The following is a 15,278-nucleotide window of genomic DNA, read 5'->3' as shown; positions in this document are numbered from 1 at the left end:
AGTTCCCGGACATTTCTAGGGGGAATGGCCCCAGACCTCACCCTCCTGATCCAAACGTTCCCAGACATGCTCAATGGGATTGAGATCCGGGCTCTTCGCTGGCCATGGCAGAACACTGACATTCCTGTCTTGCAGGAAATCACGCACAGAACGAGCAGTATGGCTGGTGGCATTGTCCTGCTGGAGGGTCATGTCAGGATGAGCCTGCAGGAAGGGTACCACATGAGGGAGGAAGATGTCTTCCCTGTAACGCACAGCGTTGAGATTGCAATGACAACAAGGTCAGTCAAATGACACACCGCCCCAGACCATGACAGACCCTCCACCTCCAAATCGATCCCGCTCCAGAGTACAGGCCTCGGTGTAACGCTCATTCCTTCGACAATAAACATGAATCCGACCATCACCCCTGGTGAGACAAAACCGCGACTCGTAAGTGAAGAACACTTTTTTTGCCAGTCCTGTTTGGTCCAGCGACTGTGGGTTTGTGCCCATGGGCGACGTTGTTGCCGGTGATGTCTGGTGATGCCTACAGGCCTACAAGCCTTCAGTCCAGCCTCTCTCAGCCTACTGCGGAAAGTCTGAGCACTGATGGAGGGATTGTGAGTTCCTGGTGTAACTTGGGCAGTTGTTGTTGCCATCCTGTACCTGTCCCGCAGGTGTGATGTTCGGATGTACCAATCCTGTACAGGTGTTGTTACACGTGGTCTGTTACACGTGGTCTGCCACTGCGAGGACGATCAGCACTCTGTCTTGTCTCCCTGTAGCGCTGTCTTAGGTGTCTCACAGTACGGACATTGCAATTTATTGCCCTGGCCACATCTGCAGTCCTCATGCCTCCTTGCAGCATGCCTAAGGCATGCCTAAGGCACGTTCACGCAGATGAGCAGGGACCCTGGGCATCTTTCTTTTGGTGTTTTTCAGAGTCAGTAGAAAGGCCTCTTTAGTGTCCTAAGTTTTCATAACTGTGACCTTATTTGCCTACCGTCTGTAAGTTGTTAGTGTCTTAACGACCGTTCCACAGGTGCATGTTCATTAATTGTTTATGGTTCATTGAACAAGCATGGGAAACAGTGTTTAAACCCTTTACAATGAAGATCTGTGAATATATTTGGATTTTTGCGAATGATCTTTGAAAGACAGGGTCCTGAAAAAGGGAGTTTCTTCTTTTGCTGAGTTTATGAGTGCAGTACCCATTCCTGACAGCTTTCCTTTGGTCTTTTACAGGCGGCTTGTTCTGATATTTCACCTGATTATCTCACCTCATTTGCTCACATTGTATATAGACTTATTTTTCTACTGTATTATTGACTGTATGTTTGTTTTACTCCATGTGTAACTCTGTGTTGTTATATGTGTCGAACTGCTTTGCTTTATCTTGGCCAGGTCGCAGTTGTAAATGAGAACTTGTTCTCAACTTGCCTACCTGGTTAAATAAAGGTGAAATAAAAAATAAAAAATATTTGCAAGTGTGTTGGCCAGCCAGGGTGAGGCTATTGTTACCCACACAGGAGGACTGCCAGGGAACCCAAAAGCTCCTCTATTAAACATGATTACAATAGGAACACTCTGTACCCAAACACACCAGACATGGGATTCTAACAGAACACTAACTGGATCTATAGGTTATGTTGTTCCTGAAACAGCCCTGATGGAACGTAGAACTCTGTGCCAAGACCAGATCAAGCCTTCACTACCTCTTGGGTCTAACTAACCTAACACACAGACAACACTGCCACCGAAAACACTCCTCTGCTAACATTAAAGCAATGACGACACGAGGTTGGTAGGCTTGATCACCGACGACGATGAGACAGCCTATAGAGAGGAGGTCAGAGACCTGGCAGTGTAGTGTTAGGACAACAACCTCTCCCTCGACAAGACAAAGGAGCTAGACTACAGGAAAGAGAGGGCCGAGCATGCCCCCATTCACATCAACAGGCTGTGGTGGAGCGGGTCGAGAGCTTCAAGTTCCTCGGCGTCCACATCACTAAGCATCTATCATGGTCCAAACACAACAACACAGTCGTGAAGAGGGCACAACAATGCCTCATCCCTCTAAAGGCTGAAAAGATTTGGCATGGGCCAGCTGCACCATTGACAGCATCTTGACTGGCTGCATCACCGCTTGGTATGGCAACTGCTTGGCATCCGAATGCAAGGCGCTACAGAGGGTAGTGAGTACGGCCCAGTAACAGGCGGTGTCAGAGTAAGGCCCTAAAAATTGTCAAAGACTTCAGCCACCCGAGTCATAGACTGTTCTCTCTGATACCGCACGGCAAGCGGTACCGATGCACCAAGTCTGGAACCAGCAGGATCCTGAACATCTTCTACCCCCAAGCCATAAAACTGCTAAATAGTTAGTTAAATAGTTAACCAATTTAACTGGATTTAACTGGACTTATTTAACTGGACTATCTGTATTGAACCTTTTTGCAGTAAATTTGACTCATCACATACGCTGCTGCTACTGTTTACTATCCGTCACTCTCTTCCTACTTATATGTACATATCTACCTGAATTACCTCGTAGCCCTGCACATCGACAAGGTACTGGTACCCCATGTATATAGGCAAGTTACGTGTTTTTTTACTTTTCTGTTATTTCTCTTATTTTACTCTGCATTGTTGGGAAGTGCCCGTAAGTAAGTATCTCACTGTTACTCCCACCTGTTGTTTACGAAGAATGTGACTAATAACGTTTGATTTGATCTCAGGGTAAATGGTGCGTCAAGCTGTAACACTTCACGGCTGTCAAGGAAATCCTTTCACCTACCACAAAGAGGCTTCTGGGAATACTGTATGCAGAGCTCTATGCCCCTACTGTAGAAATGTACAAGTAAACCCTGATCTGGTAAATTCAGTTTCTTGAACTTAACTTTTTCAAGAAAGGATTATGCACTTCCAACACTAAAAAGCTGTAATTTCATTATCTTCCATTATAATTTTATCCAAATGACAGGCTGAGGTTCTTCCTCTAACTTCCCCACCACTGCACGGTTAAACGACTGCTCAATTACCAGCCTGAGCCTCGGCTGGAAGCGGCCAGCCATGACGCCGGCCACAATGGAACCAGGTAGCATTCAGCAGGAAACATCAGCTCAGCCAATTAGCCATGAGCTCATTTGTTGCCAAAACAGCCATTAATCCGAGTGGTCAGTGTTGGGATGGGGTACTAAAGCCCTCTGGGCTCCTACAGGGGTGAGATGGCTCTGAGAGACAGAGGGAGGATGGTGAGAGAGAGAGACAGAGGGAGGATGGTGAGAGAGAGAGAGAGAGAGAGAGAGAGACAGAGAGAGACAGAGAGAGACAGAGGGAGGATGGTGAGAGAGAGAGAGAGAGAGAGAGAGAGAGAGAGAGAGAACAATTCAATCGATCTTGGTTCAACAACATTTATTTTTTGCCTGAATCCTTAAGTCGGTCTTGAGATCGCCTGATCTGATCCAAGACAAAGATGATTCAGGTGTGAAGGTTGTCTAGAAGAATGTCTGAAATGACAGTTTTGAACATATAAAAGGTATTTTTTAAGAGCTGCTCCCCAAGACTTGGCATTGAAATCACCTTCTCCATTTTTATGAGGGGATAAATGAAGGATTTTATCATTTTTCTATCAGTTTTCACTCATAAAAATGACACAACCAGACAACCATACTTATTATAGAGAACAACTATTGCTTTATAATATCTTTGTTATTACATTGTTTCCAAACAGTTGTTGTTCTGATTTGATAGGTACACTGTAAGACTTGTCCTGTGGCCATATGACCCATTCCATCCCTCTCTCTCTCCTGAGCAGATGGAGCATGTTCACCTTTCCTGGGTGACAGGGGCCAGGACCGTGTCGAACTCTCCATTTCCATATCTCTCCCCACCCCCCTGCAACTCCCCAACTCCTCTCTCTCTGTTTCTCTTGAAACTTCCATCACTCTCTCTCCCTCATCTACTTTCTCTTCACTCTCTTTTTGGCTCTTTGTCTATATCCATTTATATGAGGTGTTGTCATACCTACAGATAACAGTATACAAGTACATATCAACAATGTAAAACATTTACTGTAAAACGTACAGTAACTTACTGTCAGCAATTGGCCAGAAAGTTACTCTAATTTATTATACAGTATAGCTACTGTAATCCATTTTAAGGTAATCAATTTTACGGAACCAACATTTTTACTGTAATCAAATTTACAGAATATAGCTGGAATTACACATGCAGCGACATATTACCCAGTGTTCTTTGCAAGTTTACATTTTTATATTACATTTAGCGGGCGCTCTTGTCCTTAACAACTTATTCAGTGCATTCAACCAAGGTTGATTAAAAAAAACACATATCGCAGTCACAGCAAGTAAAACTTCTTTGTAACCGTTACTTAAAATGTAGTTGTAGTTCAGGTCTTCAAAATATTTGTAATTACAACAAGATATCTTATGATATATGTCTGATGGTCTCTGGATAGTGCCAATACAATACTAAGATATTCACGGTAACTCCATGCCAGAGCAATGAAACACAGTGCAATACAGTAAAAGTGACTATAAAATGTAAGAAAATTATTTCTACAGTATTTTGCTGTAATTACAAGGGATTAGAGCAAGCAGGTTTCTATAGGCATTTGAAAATTACAGCATATTAATAAATATTCCTCCTGACAGAGCTGGTGTAACTGAGTCAGGTTTGTAGGCCTCCTTGCTCGCACACGCTTTTTCAGTTCTGCCCACACATTTTCTATGGGATTGAGGTCAGGGCTTTGTGATGGCCACTCCAATACCTTGACTTTGTTGTCCTAAAGCCATTTTGCCACAACTTTGGAAGTATGTTTGGGGTCATTGTCCATTTGTCAATCACCACCTCCCGGAGACACCTGAAACCCCACCTCTTTAAGGAATACCTGGGATAGGGTAAAGTAATCCTTCTAACCCCCCCCCAAAAAAGATATAGATGTACTATTGTAAAGTGGTTGTTCCACTGGATGTCATAAGGTGAATGCACCAATTTCTAAGTCGCTCTGGATAAGAGCGTCTGCTAAATTACGTAAATGTAAATATAAATTTGGAAGACCCATTTGCGACCAAGCTTTAACTTCCTGACTGATGTTGTTGCTTCAATATATCAAAATATTTTTCCTACCTCATGATGCCATCTATTTTGTGAAGTGCACCAGTCCCTCCTAGAGCAAAGCACCCCCACAACATGATGCTGCCACCCCCGTGCTTCACGGTTAGGGTGGAGTTCCCCGGCTTGCAAGCCTCCCCCTTTTTCCTCCAAACATAACGATGGCCAAACAGTTCTATTTTTGTTTCATCAGACCAGAGGACATTTCTCCAAAAAGTACGATCTTTGTCCCCATGTGCAGTTGCAAACCGTAGTCAGGCTTTTTTTAGGGCAGTTTTGGAGCAGAGGCTTCTTCCTTGCTGAGCGGCCTTTCATGTTATGTCGATATAGGACTCGTTTTACTGTGGATATAGATACTTTTGTACCGGTTTCCTCCAGCATCTTCACAAGGTCCTTTGCTGTTGTTCTGGGATTGATTTGCACTTTTCGCACCAAAGTACATTCATCTCTAGGAGACAGAACACGTCTCCTTCCTGAGTGGTATGACGGCTGCGTGGTCCCATGGTGTTTATACTTGCGTACTATTGTTTGTGCAGATGGATGTGGTACCTTCAGGCATTTGGAAATTGCTCCCAAGGATGAACCAGACTTGTGGAGGTCTACAAAAAAAAGATTCTGAAGTCTTGGCTGATTTCTTTTGATTTTCCCATGTCAAGCAAAGAGGCACTGAGTTTGAAGGTAGGCCTTGCAATACATCCACAGGTACACCTCAATTGACTCAAATGATGTCAATTAGCCTATCAGAAGCTTCTAAAGCCATGACATCATTTTCTGAAATTTTCCAAGCTGTTTAAAGGCACAGTCAACTTAGTGTATGTAAACTTCTGACCCACTGGAATTGTGATACAGTGACTTGTAAGTGAGATAATCTGTCTGTAAACAACAACAACGGGGTGGCAGCGTAGCCTAGTAGTTAGAGCGTTGGACTAGTAACTGAAAGGTTGCAAGTTCAAATCCCCGAGCTGACAAGGTTCAAATCTGTCGTTCTGCCCCAGAACAAGGCAGTTAACCCATGGTTCCTAGGCTGTCATTGAAAATAAGAATTTGTTCTTAACTGATTTCCCTATTTAAATAAAGGAAAAAATATGAAGATGTTGGCCCATTTCAGCATAGAAATACAGCATACCATTTGATGTTCTATATCACTTGCACTTTAGACCTCAATAAAGATGTCTAAACAGACAATGACTACAGGGCAAAACAGATCAAAAGAACATGGCTAGCCATTCAACCATTAAAGGTTTGAAACTTGCTGTCACTCTGATCTGTCCCCTATGTAAATGTAATTGTTAGGGAATTACTACCACATATATCACTTACATTGGTACAGCACTCTAACTAACAGATGCAACAAATATAGCTTCTTACAAGACACGCCTCAAAATATGTTAATGAATGAGAAACAACAATACCATGTACCCAATAGTGTTCAAAAGGTTTTTGGCACTGGTAGCAATTGGCCAGTTCGTTACTGTAGAGATGGGATCATCAACTAGATTCAGCCGCAGGCCGATTTTTGGTTGGGGGTCCGGAACATAATTCAACGTAATTTGTAGATGTCAAATTGACCGCAAGAAGCTCAAACAGATATAATATTTGACTAAAACGTAATAATGCTTACATTTGTATATGATCGCGTCTTTTAATTATGCGTGGGAATACTTGTTAACAGATTTCCAACATTAAAATATTTTGGAGCTGGTTTCGTGGGCCAAATTCATTTGGGGAACCCTGCTGTAGAGTTTCAGGACAAGGTTTGTAGAATTCCTAAAATACAGTATATTACCGTATTCTGCGGGGGGATAGCATTCTCACTAACAGGTGCAACAAATATAGCCTCTTATAAGGCGCCCTTAAAATAGGTTAATGAGACAGAGACTCCTTCCCCACCACAACATTTTTCCATAATGCACCATAACTAATACTGTAAAACACATTTAAGGTATTTTACTGTGCATTCTACAGTGTTTTACTGTTGAAATTACAGAAAGGTCTTACAGTGTGCTGTAAAACAAATGTCCGGTATTTTACTGTGAATTCTATGGCAATCTACTGTATTCAGTTTATACAGTTATCATACTGTTGATTAATACAGCAAGTTACTGATAAAATTACAAAAACGGCTAACTGTAATATAAACAAAAGACAACTGGGAGACTTCAATCTATATGAAATAGTTCGATATGAGATAGCTAAAGATATTGACATTTAAAGATGGAGTCTGCACCAGGGGGCAACAGCAGCACTGTCCGCCCCACGGCCATTGTTATTGTTGTTGTTTTGTTGACAAGCACAGGTGCGGTGCATCACGCATCCAGGTAAAAATGGTTTTGCTCCTGTTCTATCGCACGTGCAATGACGTCAGAGGGAGAGAAAAAACTCTGTTCGTTGTTTGCAGTAACTTATTTGTTGTCGTAATAGCGCAAACGGACGCGGCAGTTTCATCATTAAGGATTCCAGCTTTAAGCTGTTGTAATCCATGTTAACCAGTGTTTTTAATTACATAACAAGGGAAGCTTTGTTATGAGTTCTTGTAAGGGAGCAAAATTTACTTCTGGGCAGAAAAAAATGCTTGCCATAAAACTGCCAAGCATTTGTCAAGCAAGCCGTTATTGATCTCTGTCAAGTAATTACACACTAAAGCTGAAGTAAATAGCCAAGACACTAGTATTTCCTCCATGTAAACTGTTAGGAAGTTCAACGCTGGAAGGAGTAAACATGGGAAGCCCCCCATTCTGACATTGGAAATTCGTTCACATTCACTAGGCCAGTTGTATTGTTTGTTTACATGGGGCTGGGGTGTCCAACAAACAGATGATCCCCTTTCACCACAACTCGTATAGACAGACCAGATAGACTGTTTGTTTACTTCTGTTGAGCGCAAGTCATTGGTGGGGAATGCAGGCTGTTTAGGGCGGGATGCCGTTGATGTTTTCTGTGTGTGGCTGGTACTTAGGCCCCATAGTACTTATGTTCTACACATGTTTGTACTTCAGGGCCACTGTATGTAAACTCGGTACGAAAACCAATTTAGAAAACATGCAAGGTAAATAAGAAAATCGCAAAATGTTTATGCAAATGTGATCAGTAAACTAATGGTGCTTTGTGTCAACAAATATTGATTGAAAACATCTGTATGATGTGTGAGCTCACTGCATTCTTACAGAGGAAGAATGTTGCATTACAACACTAGTCCAATCACTCAGAATCCATATCCTACTGCCAAAGTGGAGAAAAAATAAAACAAATGTATCAGTTAGATTACAACATATGCCAATTCTGTAGTAGTTCATTACAACATGCATAATAAAAAAAAAAAAATCTAAAATATCTATCAGAGAATGTTAGAGTAGGTTATGCGTTCGGTGTATGTCTTATCTTCATGTAAACTAACTATCATATTTACAAGTCCGCTATAAACATGGAGTAATGTTGTTTTTAGAGCATTCTTTGATTAAAATATTTACAGCATATCTGATAGTGGTGATGTTGTCCATTTAACTGTGACCAGATGTTTAGGTACATTCCTCAGCCAATGATTTTAGAACACCCGGGCAGAACACTCACAACTCACACCTACAACTATGAGTGCGTCAGACTGAAAAAAACTACATTCAACGGACAGTGCACATTAATCAACATTTCAGGTTCAACCTCAATGTAAACGTGCCGGAGTTAGCAACAAAGCTAATTTTCATCTGTAGATATCACATCTCTCTACTCAATCTTACATTGTTACATATTTTTAGACAAGAGCTATTTAATCATAACGCCAAGTATGCTTTTAGTCACCAGTTCAAATTGTCTGTTTAATTCTAAGGCATTAGAAAAGGCAAACATTAATTTTTATAAAGGAAACACTGTTTGATCAAAGAGATAAAACCATTTCAAATATTAATTATTAAGAGGTGCCATAAACATTTAACAGCTTAATAGTACCTTGTTGCTAACGTCAGTTGTTCATAAGTGTAACATACAGGTAACTGCCAAAATAAAGGGAACACCAACATAAAGCGTCTTAATAGGGTGTTGAGCCACCACGAGCTGCCAGAGCTGCCAGAACCGCTTCAATGCACCCTGGCATAGATTCTACAAGTGTCTGGAACTCTATTGGAGGGATGTGACACCCTTCTTCCAAGAGAAATTCCAACATTTGGTGTTTTGTTGATGGTGGTGTCGCTCCAGCATCTCCCATAAGCATTCAAGTGAGTTGAGATCTGGTGACTGACTGACAGACACACACACACACATGCGCACATACGCACGCACACCCTGTAAACCCCCAATGCTCCTTTGACACCCCTCTTTCAAAGTCACTGAGATCTGTTCTTCTAGCCATGGTAGCCAAAATAATGGGCAACTGGACATTTTTATAATTTAGCAGAAACTCTTAAACATGATAATAAGCATGATGGGATGTTTTAATTGCTTAATTAACTCTGGAACGACACCCGTGTGGAAGCACCTGCTTTCAATATACTTTGTATCCCTCATTTACTCAAGTGTTTCCTTTATTTTGGTAGTTACCTGTAGCATTTCCCTTAAACACTTCTCTTGTGATTTGAAAGAGATATCAAGCCTGAGTTTACTGTCCAATAATTGTCTGCAAGAGTAAGGACAACATTCACCCAAAAGAGGAACTACCAAAACCATTAGTTCTTGGCTGAATGCACGTTCACAATGACGCCTCTAAAGTGATCGTAACCACACAAATATTAAGAATCTCAATCTTCATACAGTTGAAGTCGGAAGTTTACATACACCCTAGCCAAATACATTTAAACTCAGTTTTTCACAATTCCTGACATTTAATCCTAGTAAAAATTCCCTGTCTTAGGTCAGTTAGGATCACCACTTTATTTTAAGAATGTGAAATGTCAGGATAATAGTAGAGAGAATGATTGATTTCAGCTTTTATTTCTTTCATCACATTCCCAGTGGGTCAGAAGTTTACATACACTCAATTAGTATTTGGTAGCATTGCTTTTAAATTGTTTAACTTGGGTCAAACGTTTTGGGTAGCCTTCCACAAGCTTCCCACAAAAAGTTGGGGGAATTTTGTCCCATTCCTCCTGACAGAGCTGGTGTAACTGAGTGAAGTTTGTAGGCCTCCTTGCTCGCACACACTTTTTCAGCTCTGCCCACATATTTTCTATAGGACTGAGGTCAGGGCTTTGTGATGGCCACTCTAATACCTTGACTTTGTTGTCCTTAAGCCATTTTGCCACAACTTTGGAAGTATGCTTGGGGTCACACCTGAAACCCCACCTCTTTAAGGAATACCTAGGATAGGATAAAGTAATCCTTCTAACCCCCCCCCCCCCCTTAAAAGATTTAGATGCACTATTGTAAAGTGGTTGTTCCACTGGATATCATAAGGTGAATGCACCAATTTGTAAGTCGCTCTGGATAAGAGCGTCTGCTAAATTACTTAAATGTAAATGTAAATGTTAAATGTCATTGTCCATTTGGAAGACCCATTTGCGACCAAGCTTTAACTTCCTGACTGATGTCTTGAGATGTTGCTTCAATATATCCACATAATTTATCCTCCCTCATGATGCCATCTATTTTGTGAAGTGCACCAGTCCCTCCTGCAGCAAAGCACCTCCACAACATGATGCAACCACCCCGTGCTTCACGGTTGTATTGGTGTTCCCCGGCTTGCAAGCGTCCCCCTTTTTCCTCCAAAGATAACGATGGTCATTATGGCCAAACAGTTCTATTTTTGTTTCATTAGACCAGAGGACATTTCTCCAAAAAGTACGATCTTTGTCCCCATGTGCAGTTGCAAACCGTAGTCTGGCTGTTTTATGGATGTTTTGTGTCTTCTTCCTTGCTGAGCGGCCTTTCATGTTATGTCAAAATAGGACTCGTTTTACTGTGGATATAGATACTTTTGTACCGGTTTCCTCCAACATCTTCACAAGGTCCTTCGCTGTTGTTCTGGGATTGATTTGCACTTTTCGCACCAAAGTACGTTCACCTCTAAGAGACAGAACGCATCTCCTTCCTGAGCGGTATAACGGCTGCATGGTCCCCTGGTGTTTATACTTGTGTACTATTGTTTGTACAGATGAACGTGGTACCTTCCGGCATTTGGAAATTGCTTTCAAGGATGAACCAGACTTGTGGAGGTCTACAATTTTTTTTCTGAGGTCTTGGCTGATTTCTTTTGATTTTCCCATGATGTCAAGCAAAGAGAGTTTGAAGGTAGGCCTTGAAATACATCCACAAATATACCTCCAATTGACTCAGATGATGTCAATTAGCCTATCAGAAGCTTCTAAAGCCATGACACCCTTTTCTGGAATTGTCCAAACTGTTTAAAGGCACAGTCAACTTAGTGCATGTAAACTTCTGACCCACTGGAATTGTGATACAGTGAATTATAAGTGAAGTAATCTGTCTGTAAACAATTGTTGGAAAAATTACTTGTGTCATGCACAAAGTAGATGTCCTAACTGACTTGCCAAAACTATAGTTTGTTAACAAGAAATTTGTGGAGTGGTTGAAAAACGAATTTTAATGACTCCAACCTAAGTGTATGCACTGTACACTTCTGACATCAACTGTATGTGCTTTATAAAACCAGGTGCACAATCTACTGTAGATGGCCCCATATATCTGGCTTTATGGCCCCTCTCCCTTTCCTGTCTTTTTCTAGGTCTTGATGATCAGTGGCTAGATCTCGATAAGGCCAATAAAGCTGTATTTATTTCCACAGTCTCTTTATCAGGTTTACTCCAGAGACCTTATCAGTGTTTGCCACTTTGTAGTTTAGTGGACGATTTTTACTGATGCTGAACAGTACCTTATCAGCACTGGTGTCAAACAGCTTAGGTGAAACGGGACCACATTGACATGAATGGCGGAATAATTCTAAATCAATCGGTAAGATGTTTATGTCGAGTTTAAATACCATAAGTATTGGGCATTAGAGTCCCAAAAGACAACCTAAGAGAAGATTTTACACAATATAACCACATGAATCCATCTAGGATTTTTGATTGGTATCATTTACATATTTACAGGTATAACTGTAAATAGGGAAGCTGGTAGCCTAGTGGTTAAGAGCGTTGTGCCAGTAACCGAACGGTCGCTGGTTCGAATCCGAGAGCCGACTAGGTCAATGTGCCATTGAGCAAGGCACTTAACCCTAATTGCTCCTGTAAGTCGCTCCAGATAACGGCGTCTACTAAATGACTATAATGTAATAATGTAAATACAGCAAAAGTCATTATGAAGCAAAATATCATGTACCTGACATTAGATCATATGTGCCGTGACTGCTTGGGTTTACTATAGTTCAGCCAGAGGTGGTTGATCCACTATCTAAGAAAAAGTACACATAGACAAAGAGACTCACAGCACAAGTAGAAGCCTTTGATGTCTTAGAAAAACCGGTAGCAAATATTTAGTGCAGGTATCAATGTGTAGGTCAAGAAACCTGGAATTAACCAAGGGAAGGGTAAAATACTCTTAAGCATCTCAGTCCGAATGTGGATTATTTCTCATGAACTCAATCCCTTTAAGCCTTGTCACAAACCCGCCAAAGTCTTAACCAGATTCAGCTGCAACAATCCATAATGACAACTTAAACCATTTTGCGCACAGTAGCAGATCAAACTTATTAAAGTTTGTAAAGGTGTTGCTGAACTTGGCAGGAGCCTATATCTCCACTTCGGGGGCTTTTGAAGCTTATTTCCAATGTTTTATCTCCCCTATCAAAATACCACCTTTTCAATGAAAGTCAATGTCCATATTAGGTACTAAACGTCTGCTATAAATACTGTAATATTAAAAATGTTGATATGAAAAGTGTTAATTACATACCAAATAACTTTGCTGAACTTGCCTAGAGAATTATGAAAGACAAATACAGACACTAGACAATCTTCTTTAGTGTGTAATATGACTGGAAATAAACAGATCATAATCCTAAAACATAATTAAGACATACCTGTAACGTTGCAGCAGCGTCTCGCTCTAGCCGGGGTCTCCATCGGAGGACAGCAGGGGCAGGCTCACTGTGTATGTGTGTCTTACCGTCAGACCAGAGTCTGGCTTCAATAGTGTCTCTGATGCTTATTCCTCACTCTCTTTCTCAGATGATTGCAGTCTGTTATTTGTAAAGATATTTGAAGTTGAATTGAGTTCGAAAGCCAAAGGGTTGGTTCAGGCTGTAGTCTTCTGGTCTCTCTCTCTGTTTTAGCAAAGACTCATGGAGTGCAGGGGCTCCATTCATGGGGAAGTCTCCCTCTGCCTGAGGTGTCCAGCGAGGTTTGTTCTGGACCGGAGCAATGGCAGTTTCATTCACAACTCCTTATTACAAGAGAGACTTGCACACTTCAGTTGACCTCAGAGGTGGTTGCTGCGAGAAGGAGAGTATAAATATTTGAAGGTTTTTGAAACAGACAGTGAATTGTTTCATTGTATCAGTTCCTGTCTTGATCTACACTCAGTAATACAATTTAGCTGTTTTCTATGGCCACAGCACCGTCCTGCTACTGTGAATGTGCATAACATAGGCTAAGTGAACAAGTATACTAAGCAATTGACTTATTACTCTGGACAAGGGGAATACTCCTATGAGAGTTTATATCATGCTAATAAAAACACAAATATTCAACTACACCCAGCCAACCTGTCAAAAGTACTCCTATTTCTTAGGTGATAATATACCTAAGTTCCCTTTAAATGTGCTACATGTTCTAGAGAAAGAGCAGTTCTATCATGTTGTAAATGATGTGCTGTATGTACTGCAGGACCAGTATGTGCGTGTGAGATATTGAATAAAATTGACAGTACCTCACACGATACAGATTAAAACTAAGCACAGATCACCAGTCAAAAACAGATGTTTTACATTTGGCCCTGCTTCTGCATAACTTAAATACACACACACTTCTGTGTTTATCATAGTATTTAACCAATGATTACAACGCGATTACACGTCATATGACAAAACATGATCTCAGAAAAATGGTATTAAATGAATGACAGTGTCTCTGACAGAAGCCAAAGACAGACAGTTATCAGAGGTTGATAAACACAGGCCGGTGCTTCTTTCATTGGAGGCATGGTAACCAGAGGGAAAACAGGCTTTCTCAGGAAAATAGCAACTTTTTTGACTGACCAATAGTAACAGCCAAAGCCCTGCCTAGTGACTATGGTCACTTAAATGGATAAATGTAACCGTTATCTACCAGGTAAGTTAGGCCTATTGACAAATGAGTACATAGATGGGATGTAGAGTGAAAATGCAAGGTGTGTTACTACTCATAGCAGCTCACTGTGTGCATAACTTTGCGTGCCTGTCACATTGCTGTTAAAACACACTTCTGTGCATTGTTCAGATCTTAGCTCATCCTCCACTAACAGAGACCTCCTGCAGGTTTGAATAAAATAGACTGCTACTGTCAGAGTCATTCTGGCAGGGTGGTTCTTGTTTAATAGTTTCTACCCAATAGTCAGCTATGTCTCCAATATGATGATAAACTGTGTGTGACAAGAAAGAGCCCTATGAAACATTAGTGAAGCACTCAGCCTAAGCCCCAAAGACTGAAATGGCATTCACTCCATTTAAATGATCTGTCTGCTAATAAAACTTCTGTGATGTGACTTCTCCTCCGTCCAAAGCTGCTTTTATCTGGGCCAGAGATAGGGAACATTGAAGTTAACAAAGCCATCTCCCGCTCCCAAATATATCCAATATAAAAACGACTCCAGGCCCTAATGGCTTACAGTACCTCTCAGTGATATTCAGCCTAAATCAAGCCTCTCTATGGCCTCCGCTGGATTTCACAGGGGGAAACATGAAGCGCAACAATATTGTTACTTCAACTGAGAGGAATTTGTGGGCACTAAATCAAAAACACAAACCCCAGGAGGGGGATTGGGCCACTGGAGACTGTCGAAATCAGACAGAGCAACAAACAAACATTCACACACACACAAACACCAACCTCTCCACTACAGCTCGGTTGTTACCAGCTGTCATCAGAGAAAGACAGAACCACCACTTGCCAGAGACCCGCCTCAATCTTTACACCCTGCTTTCTGTTTACATATAGAAGCCATGGACCACTGCAGGCTTTATCTGAAACACAACACATTGTCATGTCCGCTCATTTCCTCAATGTACAACAGGGCCTCTTCAG

The 15,278-nt window shown here is 41.4% G+C and overlaps 1 protein-coding gene across 4 annotated transcripts in view; it reads right to left on the bottom strand.

The window, feature by feature from the left end:
- myocd (myocardin) overlaps positions 1 to 15,278 on the bottom strand; it is a 133,815-nt gene that overhangs the window by 111,266 nt on the left and 7,271 nt on the right. For all 4 annotated transcript variants that reach the window (XM_029764756.1, XM_029764757.1, XM_029764759.1 and 1 more), the window contains exon 2: positions 13,079 to 13,489. The gene's annotated coding sequence lies outside the window, so the exon portion shown is untranslated. The remainder of the gene's footprint in view (positions 1 to 13,078; positions 13,490 to 15,278) is intronic.

This window comes from Salmo trutta, chromosome 10, assembly GCF_901001165.1.
Source record: "Salmo trutta chromosome 10, fSalTru1.1, whole genome shotgun sequence".
NCBI lineage: Eukaryota > Metazoa > Chordata > Actinopteri > Salmoniformes > Salmonidae > Salmo > Salmo trutta.
Note: the sequence above shows the minus strand (reverse complement) of the source record. Positions and strands in the feature narration are given on the sequence as shown.